This window comes from Trachypithecus francoisi, unplaced genomic scaffold (assembly GCF_009764315.1).
Source record: "Trachypithecus francoisi isolate TF-2019V2 unplaced genomic scaffold, Tfra_2.0 Lachesis_group18, whole genome shotgun sequence".
In the NCBI taxonomy this organism is placed as follows: Eukaryota; Metazoa; Chordata; class Mammalia; order Primates; family Cercopithecidae; genus Trachypithecus; species Trachypithecus francoisi.
Genome location: NW_022681463.1, coordinates 13,499,868 through 13,518,978, shown reverse-complemented (window position 1 = coordinate 13,518,978; position 19,111 = coordinate 13,499,868). Strand labels below are relative to the sequence as shown.

General features: G+C 38.7%; 1 protein-coding gene and 1 non-coding gene across 6 annotated transcripts in view; both read right to left on the bottom strand.

The window, feature by feature from the left end:
- FGF14 (fibroblast growth factor 14) overlaps nucleotides 1–19,111 on the bottom strand; it is a 692,204-nt gene that overhangs the window by 53,165 nt on the left and 619,928 nt on the right. The window lies entirely within an intron of this gene.
- On the bottom strand, nucleotides 15,709–15,871 carry LOC117063779. Its single transcript, XR_004429069.1, has one exon. It is a non-coding gene; the product is annotated as a U1 spliceosomal RNA (small nuclear RNA).

The window sequence follows — 19,111 nt, the reverse complement described above, 5'->3', positions numbered from 1 at the left end:
AATTTGAGGTAAGAAACTTAACTTCCCAGCTGGGTGCGGTGGCTCACGCCTATAATCCCAGCACTTTGGGACGCCAAGAGGGGTGGATCACCTGAGAGTCAGGAGTTTGAGACCAGCCTGACCAACATGGTGAAACCCCATCTCTACTAAAAATACAAAAATTAGCCAGGCATGATGGTGCACACCTGTAATCCTAGCTACTTGGGAGGCTGAGGCAGGAGAATGGCTTGAACCTGGGAGGCGAAGGTTGCAGTGAGCCGAGATTGTACCACTGCACTCCAGCCTGGGCAGCAGGGATGAAACTCTGTTTCAAAAAACAAACAAATAACAACAACAAAAAACTTAACCTCCCCAGAGCAGCAGACTGAGATGGGCATGGTGAAGGAGCTTTGTGTGTGGAGACATCAGGAGTGAAATTTCATCCTATATCTATGCACTTCCTTTTCCTCTCTAGTGTTCATTGGAAGTAAGAAAGTCAACCTCCCCAGAGCAGCAGGGGACCCAAGTGGCAGAAGCTAGTGAGAAGTTTGTCCCCTGGGGCACAGGGTTCCATCACTGATATTGTTAAGAATTGTTGGCACAGAGTGGAAATAAAAAGCATGGTAAATTTTAGTTGGTTTTATTATTCTTATTTTAATACTCTGATTCCAATACACTTTCTTGTTGACTGAACCCTGGGATAATTTCCACTGACCCTCGACCCCTGCTGGAGGTCTCTAAGCTTCAGTTCACTGATTTGCATATGGCAATTTCAGCACCTGCTCCTACTACCCCACATAATTGTGAGGATCAAAGGTAGTAATGGGCAAGAAAATGTTCTGTAATTGTCAAGCAAACCGCACAGTTAAGCACATGATTATCTGAGGTGTGGAGCAGGGTGAATGTGATGGAAAACTGAACCTCACTGGTGATCTCCCAACTCCGTCTTTTCTCTTGCTTTAGAATTATTTTCCCTAACCCATGAGGGTTGCAGAAAAGGGGCGATTAACAACAAAATGAGATTCACTAGTTTGAGCATCAGCTTGCTTCTTCATTCTCCTAGCTTATTCTGAGCAGTTTCTCCAGTTTGGCATGATTGGCCGTTTGGGCCATGTCATTCTTTGTCATAGGGCTCTCCTATACAATGTAGACTTAGTGGGATTCCTGGTCTCTACCCAGAAAATAGCACCTCCCCCGCCACGCGCAAGTTGTGACCCAATGGCAAGAGGTACTGAAGCTAAGGAAGCCAGACATTTTCAAAGTCTTTATTTCCAAATAGTCTCAAATTTACTTTTCATAAAGCAACCAATTCTGAATTTTAAAACAGCTTGTGTGGAGTTGAATTTGACATTGGATGATAATTAGCATTTTAATATACCACTGGGTTGAATATGAAAATCACTCATGGACTGGAACTTGCCCATCTAGAGTCTCTACGTGTTTGTCATAAAGTCATGCTTCGTGAGCACAATAGATCAGAGGCATTTTGTGAGCAAGCAACTCTCCTTGTCCCATTTTGATTTGGTTCATATATTTTACAACCTTTATATGAAAGCAATAGCAAAAGATGACTTAGGTCATTGTGACTACATCAGGAGGATGATAATACTCTGCCTCTGGCACGCATATTCCTTCTCTTAATTCTACTCTTTTCCCTCCCTACTTTATATTTCAGTTGTCAGATATCAGAGTTGACAAGCTAATGAAAATTGAATTGACTACTAAAAAACTCACACATACGAAGATAGAGAAATTACTTGAAAATTCCCTGTTTGGGCCAATTCAATGCAGACTCTTGCTTGGCTGCAAGTGTAAACCCATCCAGCCTCTAAATGGCATTACTCTACAACTGACAACATTGGTCCCTGGGAACACTGCCATAGATTAGGTTAATAGTGGTAAAAAGATGCCTTGCTGTCTCTCACAAATTGTGCTAGAAGACAAAGATGGCCTTCATGGAGGCAAGCAGGTGAACTGACTGCTTAGGGAAGTCTCAGAATTGGTTCGTTATACCTTCCTACTCTTTCCTTTATAGAATCTTTGCTTGCCAAATATCTATTTTATGCTACAGATTCATATAGTTTTGGAATGAAGATCACATAGGAGAATCAACATGTAAAACAAATCCTCAGTGTATACAGAAGCCATTTATTTATTTATTTATTTATTTATTTATTTATGATTTTTGAGACAGAGTCTCGCTCTTGTCGCCCAGGCTGGAGTACAGTGGTGCGATCTCGGCTCACTGCAACTTCTGCTGCCTGGGTTCAAAATTCTCCTGCCTCAGCCTCCTGAGTAGCTGGGATTACAGCACCTGCTACCATGCCCAGCTAATTTTTGTACTTTTAGTAGAGATGGGTTTTGCCATGTTAGCCAGGCTGGTCTCGAACTCCTGACTTCAGGTGATCTGACTGCCTCAGCTTCCCACAGTGATGGGATTAAAGGCATGAGCCACCGCGCCTGGCCAGCCTTTTACTTCTTAAACAAATCTATGGAAATCACAGTTCCCAAAATTGTGAGTCTCAATAATTTGGAAAACCAGGCTCAATAATCATTAATCCTGATCTACGATTTTATAACCAGAAACTGTACTAGCTGGCATGACGTCATTCAGGTACAAGATATTTGATGTGAGTACAAAATGTCAGTATTTTCAAAAATGAATTGTATAGGTCCATCAAGTCAAGGCATGTGTGTGTTTCCTCATGACGCCCATGGAGGCAGAACCCACAACCTTCTCCCTCTTTTTCTTCCTCTCTTCCTTTTTTCCAATTCTTACTAAGAGCTTCCATGAGCCAAAAGTTGGTTGGTGTTCACACACAGACCTAAATAAGTCAACTCCCTGCCCTCCAGGACTGTACAGACTGTGGGAGGAAGCAGATATTTATTTAGCAAACTCTTGCAATATGTTGTTAGGGGCAGTATGACAGAAGGGAGCAAAACAGGCAAAACAGACACAGAAGATACGGGAGGAAGGAGTTATTGGAAGAGTGTTGAACAGCATCAAAAGCAGTGAGCAAGTTGAGTCATATGAGTGCAGTACTGGGCTGAAGAGTGTCCTCCAAAAATCCACGTCTACCTGGAACTCTGCATATGACTTTATGTGGAAGTGTGGTCTTTAGAGATGTAATTAGTTAGGTTTAATTAAGGCTGTACTAGTTTAGAGTGAGAGGACTAGCACTACCCAACTTCAAGACTCACTATAAAGTTACCATAACCAAGACAGTGAAGTATCGGTGAAGGAATAGACAAACAGATCGATGGAACACAGGAAAGAGCACATCCTGGCATCCACATAAAAAGAGGAGACACACAGAGGCACACACACACACACACAGGGGACACCATGTGAAGGCAGAGGCAGACATTAGGGTGATACCTCTACAAGCCAAGGAATTCCAAGGACCCCCTGGAAATGAGGAGAGAGGCATAGAACCAATTCTCCTTCAGATCCTTCAGAAGGAACCCACCACAAATAATAAAGATAGTTGTCTTGTATTATGCATAATAGTCTTAAATAGTCTTAACTAGGCTTTAAATGCAATTTATCACCCATTTGTAATGTTTGTCTGTTTATTCTCTCAATTTATGTTGACAAAAGATATAAGAATAACAACAAAATAATAACTCTCCTCAAAGTAGTCTGAATTATTGTAGCCCTTTACATATCACATATCCTTTTGTTCCAAATTTTTTTTCTAGCTACGTATGTGATGATGCATTAATATACACTATGATTAATAATTATAAAGGAGCAGCCTGTTCTATTGCACAGAGCTGTGGTTTGTCACCATCGCTGCCTTTGAGAATCTCCTGGGGAGGTGTTTTAAGTACGGATGCCAGAATGCCAGCCTCCAGAGATTCTGATTTAATTGGTCTGGTGTGATACGAGATCATTCTGGTTTTAAAAGCTCCCTAGGGTTTCAGAAGTGCAGCACAGGTTGAAAGCTACCGATATAGAGCAACGCTTTACTAAAAGCAGATATGCTGAAGCAAAGAATGTGAAATGACTCCTGAAGGCACTAAATTGACAATGCAAATAAAATCCAAGAACCAGCTCTAAATGTGTGTTTGTATTTTACTGAATCCCTTTTATAAACCCATGCAATATTTTACCCCAATATTATTGCAATGCAAACTGGGGAAGATAAGATAATGGAATACAACCTGCATCAGACAGATAGCAATATCTTACTGATTTAGGGCAGAGCAGACCAAAGTTTGGAGTAGAGAGAGGGGTTCGATGACAGTGGCAGAGAAGCGGGTAAGAATTTAAGACAATAGTTGAATCATTCTCTCTCGGCTACCCTGTTCAGACAAAGCTTTCTAAAATAAGCAACTAAAGAGAAGGAAGAAAGTGGTCATTTGACCATACATATTTTGACAGAAACAGTTGTATTACTTTTTTAAAAAATTTAAAGTGTGGATTTGAATTTAACTTTTTTATACAAATGAAGTACTTTTGAACACAGAGCTAAGAATATATTCTTGACAGCTTGAAACGACTTCTTCATTTTCCTCTTTGATGCCCATATTTGTATTTCATTGTTTTCATAATTTAGAGTAAGGTATTATTGTTTCTAAAATGAACATAAAAGGAGACCATAAAAAGCAACAACATGTAAATATTTTAGTGACAACAGGGAACTCTAACTGCACATAAGATAAAATATCTGTTGTTTTAAAAATAATACATACCTTAAAATCATTATACTCTGAAAAGACTGAATCAAGCAAAAAAAAAAAAAAAGCGTGATGAATGTCCACATAAAATACTGGGAAGAAAATATGTTTAAAAGTACATTTACTAACAAAACATGTTCAAGGTCTATATGAGGAGAACTATAAAGCTCTAACGGAAAAAACAAAGAACCAAATTAATGAAGAGATACTCCATCTTCATGGGTAGGAAGACTCAATATTGTCAGGATATCAGTTATTTCCAGCTTGATCTATAGATTTGATTCAATCCCAATCAAAATCCCAGTGACTTAGTTGGTGAATTTTGACACAGTGATACCAAAGTTTACCTTTAGAGGCAAAAGTCCCAGAATATTCACCACAATATTGAAGGAGAAAAACAGAGTGAGAGGACTAGCACTACCCAACTTCAAAACTCACTGTAAAGTTACCATAACCAAGACAGTGAAGTATTGGTGAAGGAATAGACAAATAGATCAGTGGAACACAAGGAAGAGCACAGAAACAGACCCACAAAAATACAGTCAACCGACCTTTGACAAAGGAACAAAAGCAATACAATAAAGAAAAAGTAGGATTTTCAACTAAAGGTACTGGGACAACTGGAATGTTCACATGCAAAAAATAAATCCAAACATAGATCATACATCCTTCATAACATTAACTTAAAATGGATCACACAAATAAATGTAAAATGTAAAATTATAAAAATCCTAGAAGGTAACCTAAGAGAAAATCTAGATGAACTTAGTTTGGGCTATGACCTTTATATACGACACCAAAGGCATGTTTCAGGGAAGAAATAATTGATAAACTGGACTTCACTAAAATTAAAAAGTTCTGCTCTGCAAATGACTGTTAAAATTATGTGAAGAGAAGCGACAGACTGGGAGGAAGTTTTTTGGCAAAAGAAATATCTGATTTAAAATATACAAATATCTCTTAAAGTCCAGTAATAAAAAACAATGCAAGTTGATTTAAAAATCAACTTTAAAAATGGACCAAAGACCTTAACAGATAAATTGCCAAAGAAGATATACAGATGGCAAATAAACATACGAAAAGATGTTCCACATTATATGTCATCAGGGAAATGCACATTAAAACAACCACTACACGCCTATTGGGAATCTCAAATCCAGAAAACTTACACAATCGAATTCTGACAAGAAAATATTAGACAACAGAAACCCTCATTCACTGCTGGTGGGAATAAAAAAAAAGGTACAATCACTTTGGAAGACAGCCTGATGGTTTCTCATAAAACTAAACATTGTCTTAGTATGTGATCCACCAGTCATACTCCTTGATATGTACCCTAAAATGCCGAAAACTTCTGTCTACACAAAAACCTGCATACAAATATCTATGGCAGCTGCATTCATAATTTGCCAGAACTTGAAAGCAACCGAGATGGCCTTCAGTAGGTGAATGGATGAGTAAACTGTGGAATATCCAGGCAATGAAGTGTTACTCATCTCTAAAAGGAAATGAGTTATCAATCCATGAGCAGACATGGAATAAACTTTAGTGTGTATTACTAAGTGAAAGGAGCCAATCTTAAAAGCCTACATACTACATGATTCCAACTGCACGACATACTGTAAAAGGCAAAACAATGGCAACAGTAAAAAGATCAGTGGTTGCCAGGAATTGGGGTGTGGAGAAGAATGAATAGGCAGAGCACAGAGGATTTTTAGGGTAGTGAAAATACTCTGTATGATACTATAATCAGGGATACACATTGTCATATATTTGTCCAAGCCCACAGAATGGATAACACCAAGGATAAACCCTAATGTAAATGACAGACTTTCGGTGCTAATGATGTGTCAGGTAGGTTCATCAACTGTCACAAATGCACCACTCTGGGGGGGGATATTGGTAACAGGAGAGACTATGTGTGTGGGGGCAAGGGGCATAAGGGGAATCTCTGTGCCTTCAGCTCACTTTTTCTGAGCATCTAAGAGTGCTGTAAAAACATAAAGTCTTTTTTTAAAGTACATTTATATCAAGATTTTATTCCTGTGGATTTTCCTGCATTCATAATGGCAGAATCACTTATGAATTGTTTGGGTCTAACTGTAGTTTTTATACAAACCATTTATTGTGGGCTAATGTGTGTTGTTACATTAATGCTGTTAGTAATTTCCTTGTGTTTGCAATATATTTGTATCTTTATCTCATTTTTGTGTATATTAGTGAGACTAAAAAGCACAAACATTTTAACTGAAATGCTAAATACCGTTTTATAAGTGGGATTCATTAAAACAAACAATTGGATAATGAATGACAGAGTAAATTTCATTTAATGATTAATAAAATATCGCACTAAAAAAGAATAGCCTGAAATACTAGTATTAGTCCTATTAGCTCAGAATTGAAAGTACTTAAATTATTAATAAGACAAAACAGCCATCTAATTGTTTTCTTGTCTTGTATGACATTCCTATAACTACAGAACTAAAAAAGCTAAAATGGGTTAGCATAATAGTTAGATACTAAACCTGATGCTTTTAAAAAAATTGTTAATTTGGAGCAAATGGACAGAACACATTGCATTTCTTTTCTTTCTTTTGTTTTTTTGAGACGGAGTCTCGCTCTGTCGCCCAGGCTGGAGTGCAGTGGCGCGATCTCAGCTCACTGCAAGCTCTGCCTCCCGGGTTCACACCATTCTCCTGCCTCAGCCTCCCGAGTAGCTGGGACTACAGGCGCCCGCCACCTCGTCCGGCTAATTTTTTGTATTTTTAGTAGAGACGGGGTTTCACCGTGTTAGCCAGGATGGTCTCGATCTCCTGACCTCGTGATCCGCCCATCTCGGCCTCCCAAAGTGCTGGGGTTACAGGCTTGAGCCACCGTGCCCGGCCAACAGGCTGCATTTCTAAACAACCTAATCAATAGTACTGAAAGATCTACTGCAGTGTTCTAGGAACATTATTTGAAATCAAAGAATGACAGAACTATCAAGGAACTTATGGAGGAAATATACAACAAATAGTAACAAAACACACAGATTTAAAACTATATTAAACAAACAAAACACACAGATTTAAAATTATATTAAACTATATTATATTAAACTATATTAAATTAAAACAGTGTATGAATACTTTCAAGCCAGTATAATCAATGTTGAGTTAATTAATCTAAGATATTGTAGAGGATGCCTATTACATCAATATCTTAGCATATCTGTAGTGCAGAAGGATGTTTTGGTGCAAATCAGCACAGGTCTTCATGTTCTTTCCCATGGAAAGATTCAAGTCCCTACAGGGTTAGCTCCACTTGGCACCATATTTCATTAGCAGTGTGGTAGCATTCTAGCTCTACATCCACAAAGAGAATAGAAAAAAGCTTCGGCAAATAAATAGAGGCTAATGAGACGCATCATGAAAGGTTAATTTAACATATTACAAGGCTTTAATCATCAATGTGAAAAATGCCCCCCCACCCAAGTAATGACCTGATAAAAGATTTCTTCTCTTTATGGTTAGGCTAAAAATCAGAATTAAAGCATTAGTAGATTATTGTCACTCATGTGGACCAATTTTACTGAGTAGTAAGTCTATGCACACAACTAAAATGAAAACTTTAAATATGGCATTGAGAGCTTCAGTGAAATTATATCTGTAGTAAGTTCTAGACTTCAGGCAAATACACATCTGGATGCTTACTCAATCAGGGTTGTTGTAATATTGAATATTTATCTGGCCCATAATATATACCTTACAGCCTGATTTTCTGATCTATGAAATCAGGAAATGGGCTGAAAACATTTTTAGGTAAAACTTCTGAAGTTTTTTCAACTTGAGTTGTGTGGAATTCTAGGGATTCTGCATACTTGGTTTTAGATTCTTTTTTTGAAACACACTTTAATGATTTTTGAAATAAAAATATACACACTTTAAAGGACAGAGATTAAAATTTTTCTCTTAAATATGAGAGTTTAGAGAAACTCTGAAGTTAAGTACTTGCACCACCTTTCCTGCGCATAAACATGTATAAAACAATGTCGTCAAACAGATGTTATTTTCTCTCTCCCCTTGATACATTTCAGCAAAATACATAAGTAATATATTCAAATACAACAGCCATTCACTTTCACAGGAAAGAAAAAGCATTGTTGAAATAGGACATAAATTATTGTGTTCAGGAGGACATTGGGGAGGCTTCCTAGACCAGAGAAAATTTGGCTACAGTTATGTCACATATACATTATGTGACAATGAAGCAATATTAAAAAAGAAGAACCCACAAATTACTCAAGTTCAAAGACAAAAATAAATTCTAGCTTTAAAGTTAGAAACTGAAAAGTGCCAGAATTTTCTAATTGCATAATCTAAAAGCCAATCCATTGTTGCCTGCTAATTAAGCCATCACAGGGTTTCATATAATTAATAGCAAATCGTCTCTGAATAGAAAAATGGAATAGTTGCAACATGCCTTTACATAGACACGCATTTTAGACAGTCTGTTTTTAAACTATAGTGTCAGGACAGACTTTCCATGTAGAAGAGATGATTAATTATGTTTTGGGTTGAATGCTCTATTTTCTTTTCTCTCAGGCTAGAAAAGCTTTGGTTTCTATAATTACTTCTCATTTATCTCTAGTTAAATGTGGGTGAAATTTTCTAGTAATTAAATTTGAATTCATTCTAATTGGTAAGTTTAAAACAATGACAGGAATAAATTATACCACATATTGCAACCCAAATAAGACTGCATAAAACAGATACATTATGTGGCAATGAAGCAATATTAAGAAAGAAGACCCCCAAAATTATTCAAGTTCAAAGACTAAAATAAATTCTGACATTCTGTTAAGATTAGAAAATACGGATTCTCTTTTATTAGGCAAATGTTTGGAAGAAGCCTTTGAAGGCTACCACTTATAGAATAGAATCAAAGATAATTTTCCTACACAGAGGAGAAAGAGAGGGCTCACAGAAGACTGCAAATTATGAACTATTTTTAATCATTTATTTGGCTTAGTTATTTATAATCAATTTACTCGTTGTTGATTTCTAAATATAAAAAAATATAGATAGCAAAGAGACTATCAGGGACTTCATGAAGCCATTGTTTTTGATTCAGGAAAGGTGTGGTAGCTGTTCTGCTTAAGTGCCACTGTTGTATGAATTTTGGGGCCAATATTTGCTGATTTATTACCTTCCTTTAGTGAAGCAGGAGGTGGTGCCTATCAGTAAATATCAGTATATATATTCTGCATTTCCTTCTCTCCACACTCAGAAGGGAAGAATTTTAAAACTCAGCCTTGCATTTTAAAACATATTGAATTTTAAAACTTTCAATGCAGGGAAATCCCTCAGAAATTCTCCAGCCTGCTTTCTTCATTTCACAGATGAGTAATCAGTTGCTCTGGGAGAGGATGCTATCTGCCCAAGGTCACTTAGCTGATAGGAAATCTAATTTGCGACTAATGACAAATGTGTGCTCTTTCTTTCACACCAAGCACTTGTGGGCATTTTTTTTTTTCTTGTCAGTGATCTAGGTGAACACAATTTCATAAAACTTGCAGATGAACAGAAACTGAGAGGAAGATCTAATGTGTGAGAAATGACAAAATAAGAGTTCAAAAGAAGGTTGGCAAGTTAGAGAGAAAGAAAATGGCAAAATACAATTTGATAGAAATCAGTGTAGAGTTCTCCTCTAAGTTAACCACACATGCACAGACTCCTCACACATTTAGTTATGGAATGAAGAAGGTACATCTTAAGAAGAGCTCGTACCAGGCCAACTAGTTGCCGAAAGACTAGTTTAAGTGGGTTTCATGAATCCAAGTGCAGTGTCTGCTGTATTGAAGTTAATGGCCTGTTAATTTGGTTTAGAGACAGAAGACTTGGGCTAAAGTCCTAACCAGTTGTGAGTATTATCTGGGTATCACCTGTAATTTTTAAAAATGTATTCCTCCACTCCTAGATCATAAGAACTACAAGGGAGGCACCATTCTTGATGTATTCTCTCCTGTATCCTAGGATTTTGCACTGTGCCAGGCATACAGTAGACACTCCATTAGTACTTGTTAAATCAATTATTAAGCTAATGTAACTTATCCGCTATGAGTGCCAGTTTTCTCATTTATAAAATTAAGAACCTACAGTTGTTAAAGTGTTTTGGAAACTCCAAAGTGCTGTGGAAATATAAGCAATTACTACTGTTATTGAGAAATGCTAGCAATAATACTTAGAGAATTTGATACAATTCAGCCCGGCAAAGCTAAGATTCGCAGAATAGAGTTGTCTCCAAATATCTGAAGAACTATTTTATTTAAGGGATTGGACCCATCTTTGTATGTAGTTCCAGAGGAGCAGATGGTCGCCACTGTCCAGGCAGATGTGTCTCAATGTAAGGACAACATCTGTAATATGAATAATTAGAATGTATCCTGTAATTTTCTCTCTATCCTTGGAAACCAGTTGAGATCCAGAGTCTGTCACTGGGAGGCTTAAAGCCTAGAGCAGCCTTGGTGCTAGAGGCGGCCAGGGGTAATGAACTAACCTTGAACCAATTCATCACACAGCGATCTCAATGCTTTAGTTAGCTCTTACAGGTATTTAATGTGGCCAAAGGAATGAGGGAAGTCTTGTTGATTTGGAAGCCCTGCCTACCATAACCCCTACACCACCCCATCCCCCCGCATAGTCTGATGTCATCACTAGTGGAAATGTTTAAACAGCAGTGAATATGCATGATAGACAGAATCTTGCATTGGATAAAAAGCGAGTCTTTGAAATTCAAGGTCATATTCAGCTGAATATAAGCTAGAGAAATTGGAACTTTTGAAGGCGGCGATGAATACATGTGCTTAAAAAGGATTGGAAAGGCCCGGGCACGATGGCTCATGCCTGTAATCCTAGCACTTTGGTAGGCTGAGGCGGGAGGATCACGTGAGGTCAGGAGTTCAAAACCAGCCTAGCCAACATGGTGAAACCCTGTCTCTACTAAAAATACAAAAATTAGCCCGTGAGCCGAGATTGTCCCATTGCCCTACAACCTGGACAACATGAATGAAACCCATCTCAAAAAAAAAAAAAAAAAAGGATTGGAAAGAAGAGATATGAACTTCTCCTTTTGCTTCCTGAAGTAGAGAAAACAGAATTTAAGAAACGATTTATATTATTTGTCCAACTTCTTAAAAATCATGACATAAAATTCTATGTAGGAAATAAAAATAACTGCAGATTAACACACAGTTTATATATTAATCACATCAGTTTATAAATATAATGCATACACATGAAAAACACACACAACGCATAAAGAAATTAGACAGAACAGTTCTTAATTTACTTCTTTTCATTTTGGCACTTGTGTGAACTTGATTGTCAAATGCATTAACCCACAGAAAACTTAGCGATTTGATGAACCTTGAATCCATTTAGAATCTGTCTTCTCTGCTAGAAAAAGAGAATGTATGTTTTTAGAAAAACATTTGGCCCACAGATGATATGAGAAAAAGCTTTTCCCATTTAAATAGCTGCTATTTTTATAAATGGAACCACATCAACTTTTCCATAAGGAGAAAACACACTCTTGTGAAGAGCTGAGAAATTATGGGGTGCGTGTGTGTGTGTTAGAGTTGCCAAGTAGTTTTCCCTTACATTTATGCAACATATCTTAGGAAAGAAAAGAGATGCACGAAGAGTTACTTCCCTGTCCCTGTGCAGGTTAGTATAGCAGAGTGGACGTCTTAAAGGAGGGTAAGGAGCCTAGGGGAATAAGTGCAATTATGCCTAAAGGATTTCCTGGAAGTCGGCAGATAGTGTGAAATGAAATTGGAAGAGTGAGGGGTCTGTGTTTCCCCCTGATGCCAGTGTGTGCTTTCATTTGATAGTAATAATTACTGAGCCAAGGTGGACCCATCTTTACTTTTTAAAATAATTCATTGCTGTCAATTACACACGTGAGCTAGAATGTTCAGGCCACGTTCACAAACTTCTCAGTGAGAAACCCTGTGTTTCTGAAAGTCATTATAAAATCTATCACATGGCAATGTTTTTCCAAGATAAAGAAAAATTCATGGAAGTGTTACGCAACTTTCTGAAATTCCAAACCAGCCTAATCAACAGGAACCACTTTCTACAGATTCATTTTCTTATTCACGTGATGCATTTATGAGTTCCATTAATACAGATGAAAATTATACACAGGTATCCAGAAAAGACATCTGAGGCCTTCCACACTTCACATTATTATCAGTGGGGATATCAGAGGGCAGCTTTCTTTCTGCATCATCTCTCTCTGAGTGAAAGCTTGTTATTTAACTGCATTTGTCAGCTAATCAGCCAGAACGTGAAGCTATTAAAATTTAGAACTGGCCTCTGGAAAGGTAGATGTTCTGTGAAACGCCAAAATGAAAATTGCCTGGTGTTGTGATGACCACCGTAACTTGAAGCCATCATCATTAGGATGCATTTCTCAAGGCAGCGTACAGGGCGCACATGGATAATCATCGAACTGTATTTTCATCTGAAGCTTGCCATTCAGGGACTCCATCCTCAGTTCTGGGACAATAGACTAAATCCCCTCTCAATTTACACAAATCAGTGTTAGATCTCAGCTGGCAAAAGGCAGCCTTCGACGCTGTCTCCTTCAAAATGTAGAAGGCCACAGCTCCAGCTAGAGTCATTGAAAGGCAACAAGAGCATAAGAAAATGCCAGCCACAGAACAAAACCCATGCTTCTTCCAAAGCACATCCCAGTGCTGAGATCCGGTTGCATGAAGCATGTTCTATAGCTACTCTTCTGTGTCTCCTGGTAATTTCTATGCAATACTGTCTTAGTACATTCGGTAGTCTTTGTACACTAAAAATACCTTGAACTGGGTGGCTTCTAAACAACAGAAATTTATTTCTCACAGTTCTGGAGACTGGGAAGTTCAAGTTCAAGGCTCTGGCACATTCAGTTTTTGGTGAAGGTTTCCATTTCATTGTCAATGTCTTCTTGTTGTGTCTTCACAGGGTGGAAAGGGCAAGGGGTGTCTCTCAGGCCTTTCTAAAAATGAAGTTGTTAATCCCATTCATGAAGGTGTCATCCTCATGACCTAATCACCTCCCAAAGACCTTTGTTATTTGGCTTCTAATTACAGATATTTCAAAAGCAGAAGTGTTATAACTTTTCAGGCTTTGTATAGTGCTATCATCTGAATGTTTTATTCCCCCAAAATGCATATGTTGAAACAGTCATTGCTAAGGGGATGGTATTAGCAGGTGGGGCCTTTGGCAGGTATTTAGTATTTGTCTTAACTTTTCATCTAACTTCAAAATTCTTGGCCCTGAGTACCATTGTTTTGTAGCCCCTGTTCTACTTAGATTTCTCTCAATGGGAGTCAGTGCTAACTTCTTTTGTTATAAAAAGGTTGTATTCTGCCACTAGGGAGTAACAGACGAAGAGCAACTAAGAATGGTCTTTTATTAAGATGCCAGCCTTTGTTGGGCAGTCTTGGGAATGTCATAGTTGGCAAAATTCAGAAGCTGATGTGAGAGCTAGCATAACTATGTTACACTCCAGGGCTGTCACCAAAACCCAGGTTTGACATCTGAATTTAACTGACACTGTTTGCCTGCTTTGAGGCTGTCCTTCCATTTTGTTTCTAACTGCAAATGAGAATGGCTCCCCGAGGGAAGCCTTTGGGATCACAAATGCATAAACATCTGGGAATCAAATCTCTTTCAATTACATTAATTATCTGCTATGTGCAGGAGAAAGTTTTGAATCTAAAATAACATTAATCTCAAGGTTAGAGAGAGATTTTAAACTTCCTTTAAACCCCAAATGGCCTTTAAAACTCCAGAGGGGAAGAATCTGGCTGGGTGTGGTGGCTCACGCCTGTAATCCCAGAACTTTGGGAGGCCGAGGCAGGAGGATCATCTGAGGTCAGGAGTTTGAGACCAGCCTGACCAACATGGTGAAACCCTGTCTCTACTAAAAATGCAAAAAATTAGCTAGACATAGTGGCAGGCACCTGTAAATCCAGCTACTTGGGAAGCTGGGGTAGGAGAATCGCTTGAATCAAGGAGGTGGAGGTGGCAGTGAGCCGAAATTGTGCCATTGCACTCCAGCCTGGGTGACAAGAGCAAGACTCCATCTCAAAATAGAATAAAATAAAACCCAGAGGGGAAGAATCTATAAGCACACTGTAATGAAAGTGTGATAAAACATCTGCAGGGAAGCACATCCTTGAGGTACTTCATGAGAGTGCCTGGTCAATCAAATGTCTGGGATGCTTGCTTCAGTCAATGAGGCAAAAGAAAGTCTGGACTGCCAAATTATTTACTTAAGAAATGGTTGTAATGTTATTCTACCCAATTGGAACTGTCTGCCTGTACTAGCTTAGTGCTCAATACAGTTCAATTCTGTTGATCTTTTTCTTGAAATCTCATGCACATTCTTCTCATCTAAAGATGCCCGCCTATCTAAGCCAGCCTATCGTCCATCTCCTGCCAGTACAACCCACACCATGTGAATGTTACAGCACCACTTCCATCATGCTTCTCCTTGTGTAAGTAGCTCACCTACTGAAGCAAACCTAAACCTCCATCACCTTGCCTCAGGTTGCAGCTGATGGTCTTCCACGCCCTTCCTGCAGGCAGCCCCTTCCTGGCAGTCAGGAAGGGCTCCTTGCTGAATGGTCTGTACAGTGTTCTCCTTGGCACCTGTTTTGCTTTTACCTATGCTATGGTCACTGACTGTAACGTCCTTCTCCTCCTCTCCTGCTTCCCGCCGTCAAATGTTAGTCATTCTCAAGGTTCTCTTAGGTTCTGCCCCATCTGGCTCTTTTGGCCCACACAATCTCTCCTCTTCTCTAAAAAGTGTTTATAGACTATAACATGGGTTTTGCTATGGTTGTGTGTTTTTATGAGCATGTGTGAATATGTATGTATCTATAGATAGACACTTCTAGTAATTTCTTAGAGAAAACAGCTTCTACTTGTTTTGTTCAAAATGTCTGAGACCAGTTGTTTTTGTTTGTTTGTTTGTTTTTAGGGAAAAAAACCCTGACATCAAGTAGAGAGCATGACACAGCCCCCACTACCACCAATGATGCAGCCCAGTGAGTTTCCCACATTTGGGGAAAACACGGAAATCAGCACATCAGAATGCAATGGGGAAGCTCACCCTGGGAAAAACCATTTTCATGATCATGCCATCTCCCCTGCCAGATAAGACCAGTCTGTGAATTTCTCTGTTGTCATAAAATATGCCCAGCAAACATGGATTTGTTATATTCTACCTCACTTCTAGTGAGATATATCCCTTAATGAAATAAGTCACTGAAAATTCACAGAAGATATCACAGCACCATGTTACCTGGCCTCCCTTGCCTCCTAATCCGGAATCACCCCCTTTAAGCTATCTCACCTCCCTTTATCTTCATGTGATATTAAAGAATCATTTGAAAAGGCCAGAGGGTGTAGCTGGGATCAAAAGTCAGGCAGACAAATATGTCATGTGTCCATATTAACAACAATACAGGTTTCTTCCTAATTTAGAAATCAGAACATAGTTTCACAATAGTCAAAAACCAACAGCAAATCTGATAGTCAAAGCCTAGTAAGGTTCACTTCTTTCATTGTGTTAATGTGTGAATATTTCAGTGACTAAGGCACATTTCCAAGAAATAACAATTACGGGGAAAATGTAATTTAACAATATTTTTACATAAAACTATTATGTGCTTAAATTTATATGAATTCCATTTTGAAATATTTCTCAAAATGTAAACAACACATAAAAGACACGTGAATCAATTAATTTGCCTACACCTAATCTGAAGGTATAAATATTTTGGGTTTAAACTATTGATCTGAATATTGCACTGAATACTATCATTATTATCTTAATATGTTCACATAAGGTCCAATGGTAATTTGACGTTTTTTGTTTGTTTGTTTGTTTTTGAGACGGAGTCTCGCTCTGCCGCCCAGGCTGGAGTGCAGTGGCTGGATCTCAGCTCACTGCAAGCTCCGCCTCCCGGGTTCACGCCATTCTCCTGCCTCAGCCTCCCGAGTAGCTGGGACTACAGGCGCCCGCCACGTCGCCCGGCTAGTTTTTTGTATTTTTAGTAGAGACGGGGTTTCACCGTGTTAGCCAGGATGGTCTCGATCTCCTGACCTCATGATCCGCCCGTCTCGGCCTCCCAAAGTGCTGGGATTACAGGCTTGAGCCACCGCGCCCAGCCAATTTGACGTTTTTAATGTGTCCTAATGGTAACATGATTTGACTGTTACATTTACAAAAGGAACAACTAGCACCCTACTTTCTAGCAAACAATAATGTCATGTAGAATCTCTGAGAGAAACTGCATGGGCTACGTGTTTCTCGAGTCATTTTTTCTTAGACAAATTTAAAGTTGTATCTTTTCATTTTCAATAAGTATCATGCCCTGAAAAACCTCCCTTCTCTGTGGTTCTGTGGTAAAGGATCAAGGGCATAGACTCTGAAACCCGATGGTCCCACATTCAGATTTTGATTCAGCTATTTCTTAACTGAGTGGCACTGGGCAATTCACTTAACATCTCTGAGCATCAGTTTGGGTATCTGGAAAGGATAGACTGGTGGTGGCACAGTACTTACTATTTGAAGTTGAGATATGACTAAAATAAATAATTATTAATAAAGTGCCTCACTTGTTAGAGTGATAGAACTGGCAGTATTAGCTAAAGGGAAACAAGTTGTAAAATACTACACACCGTGTGGAGTTAGAAAGGCACCCTTGGTTCCTTTGCTACCCTCTATCTTTTGAAGGTAGTTGTTGTTCACAGGATCTCAGCAGCCAGAAATACTGCTGCTGATTTTATAATTTTCCAGCAGGCACTTGTGAATCACCATATGCTCTAATTTTTTTTTCTAAGAAATTCTGGCAGCATTTAAAAAATGAAGTCACTATGCCAATGCCAATCTAAAAATGCCAATCTACAACTTAAAGTCTTTGCTACTTTTATTCTTCCACATGAAGTCCAAATCTCTGCCATTGACATGTCATGGTCAGTGTCTTTGTCTAAATGATACCGTGTATAATGACATACGGTGGGATTTTCTCTTTGTTTGAAGTCAGGTGGGGAAAGGGGTGGTGCACTTGACATGTCTTTATTCTTTTTCTTTAAGAAACCCTTATTAAACCTTTAACACTAATTTTTTCCCACTCCCTTCAAACTTTGAAGGAACTTTGTGCATTTCACCCAGAACAGAACTCATCGCACGGCATTGATACACAGGCTATGGGGAAGGGGAAATCAGGGGCACGCGGAAGCACAATGCAGGGGTTGGTTTGAATTTAGGAACTCTAACGTTCCTCCGAAGCAGACGGCTCCTTGCTCTAAGAGCTCCATTGTCTCCCCACAGTCCGTACACCTGCACGGCCTTCTCACTGCCGACAACTCTGCCTCTATTTCGTGCATGTGCCACATCAGCCACACATGTCCATCTTCCTAATGATCCTTGCATTTGCTACCGATGGCCACCTCATGGTTCTTACACCTGCTGTCCACTCCGCATGCTTTCCCTCCCCAAGCATCTTTCCATGGCATGCTCCCCACTGCTCTCTGTCTTTGTCTCCCTCTCTCTCTCTCTCTCTCATTTCAGCAGTGTGTCCCTTGAGTGTTACATCTGAAATAGAGCCTTCCCAAACTGATCTTGCCATTCTCTTATTCTGCTCTATTTTACTTCAAAGAGTTTATCACTGCCTGAATTTCTGTGTATTTTCAGTTCACTGTTTCTTCCACTAGTCTTTCTTCCACTAGTCTCTGGGCTCAGGAAGACTGGATGTTGTCTTTTTTTCTACTGTATTCTCAGCATCAGAGCAGTGCCTGACCATGATAGAAACTCAAAGACTAAATAAATACACTAGTGTCATATGTATATCGAATAGCAGACTTTCAATTGTTGATTTTCTAAAAAAGCAGGAAAGAGTCAGGGACTAGCATGGTACATGGCAGAGGCCTGACGTAGTTCCTTTAACTGTATTATCTCATTTAATTATTAAAAAAGATGGAGTATCTTTCATTCTCGTTTTAGAGCTGAAGCCTCTGGTTTTAGAATTTAAATTGTCCAATCTAAACTTGTCCAATCTAAAGATATACACTTAGGAAGTGACTGCCAGCATTTAAGCCCTGGGTTTTAGATTCCAAATTTGATAATTTTGTCTCCACATAACACAGATGTAAAATAGTTTTTAAAGAAGCTTAGAGAGTTTACAGACTTTGTTGATTTTTAGTTAAGTGGTTATTATTACAAGGTAATTGATTCAGCAGCTGGGATAAGAGAAATAATTAAATGAATGTTTATATAAGCAAAGAGCCAAACCAGCAATTGAATCAATAAAGTCTACTATGCTTTCATTTTTCTCTGGCTCTCCTTCTTCCCAACTTCCCTTGAATAAAGGTATCCCTTAAAATTCAGTACATGTTCT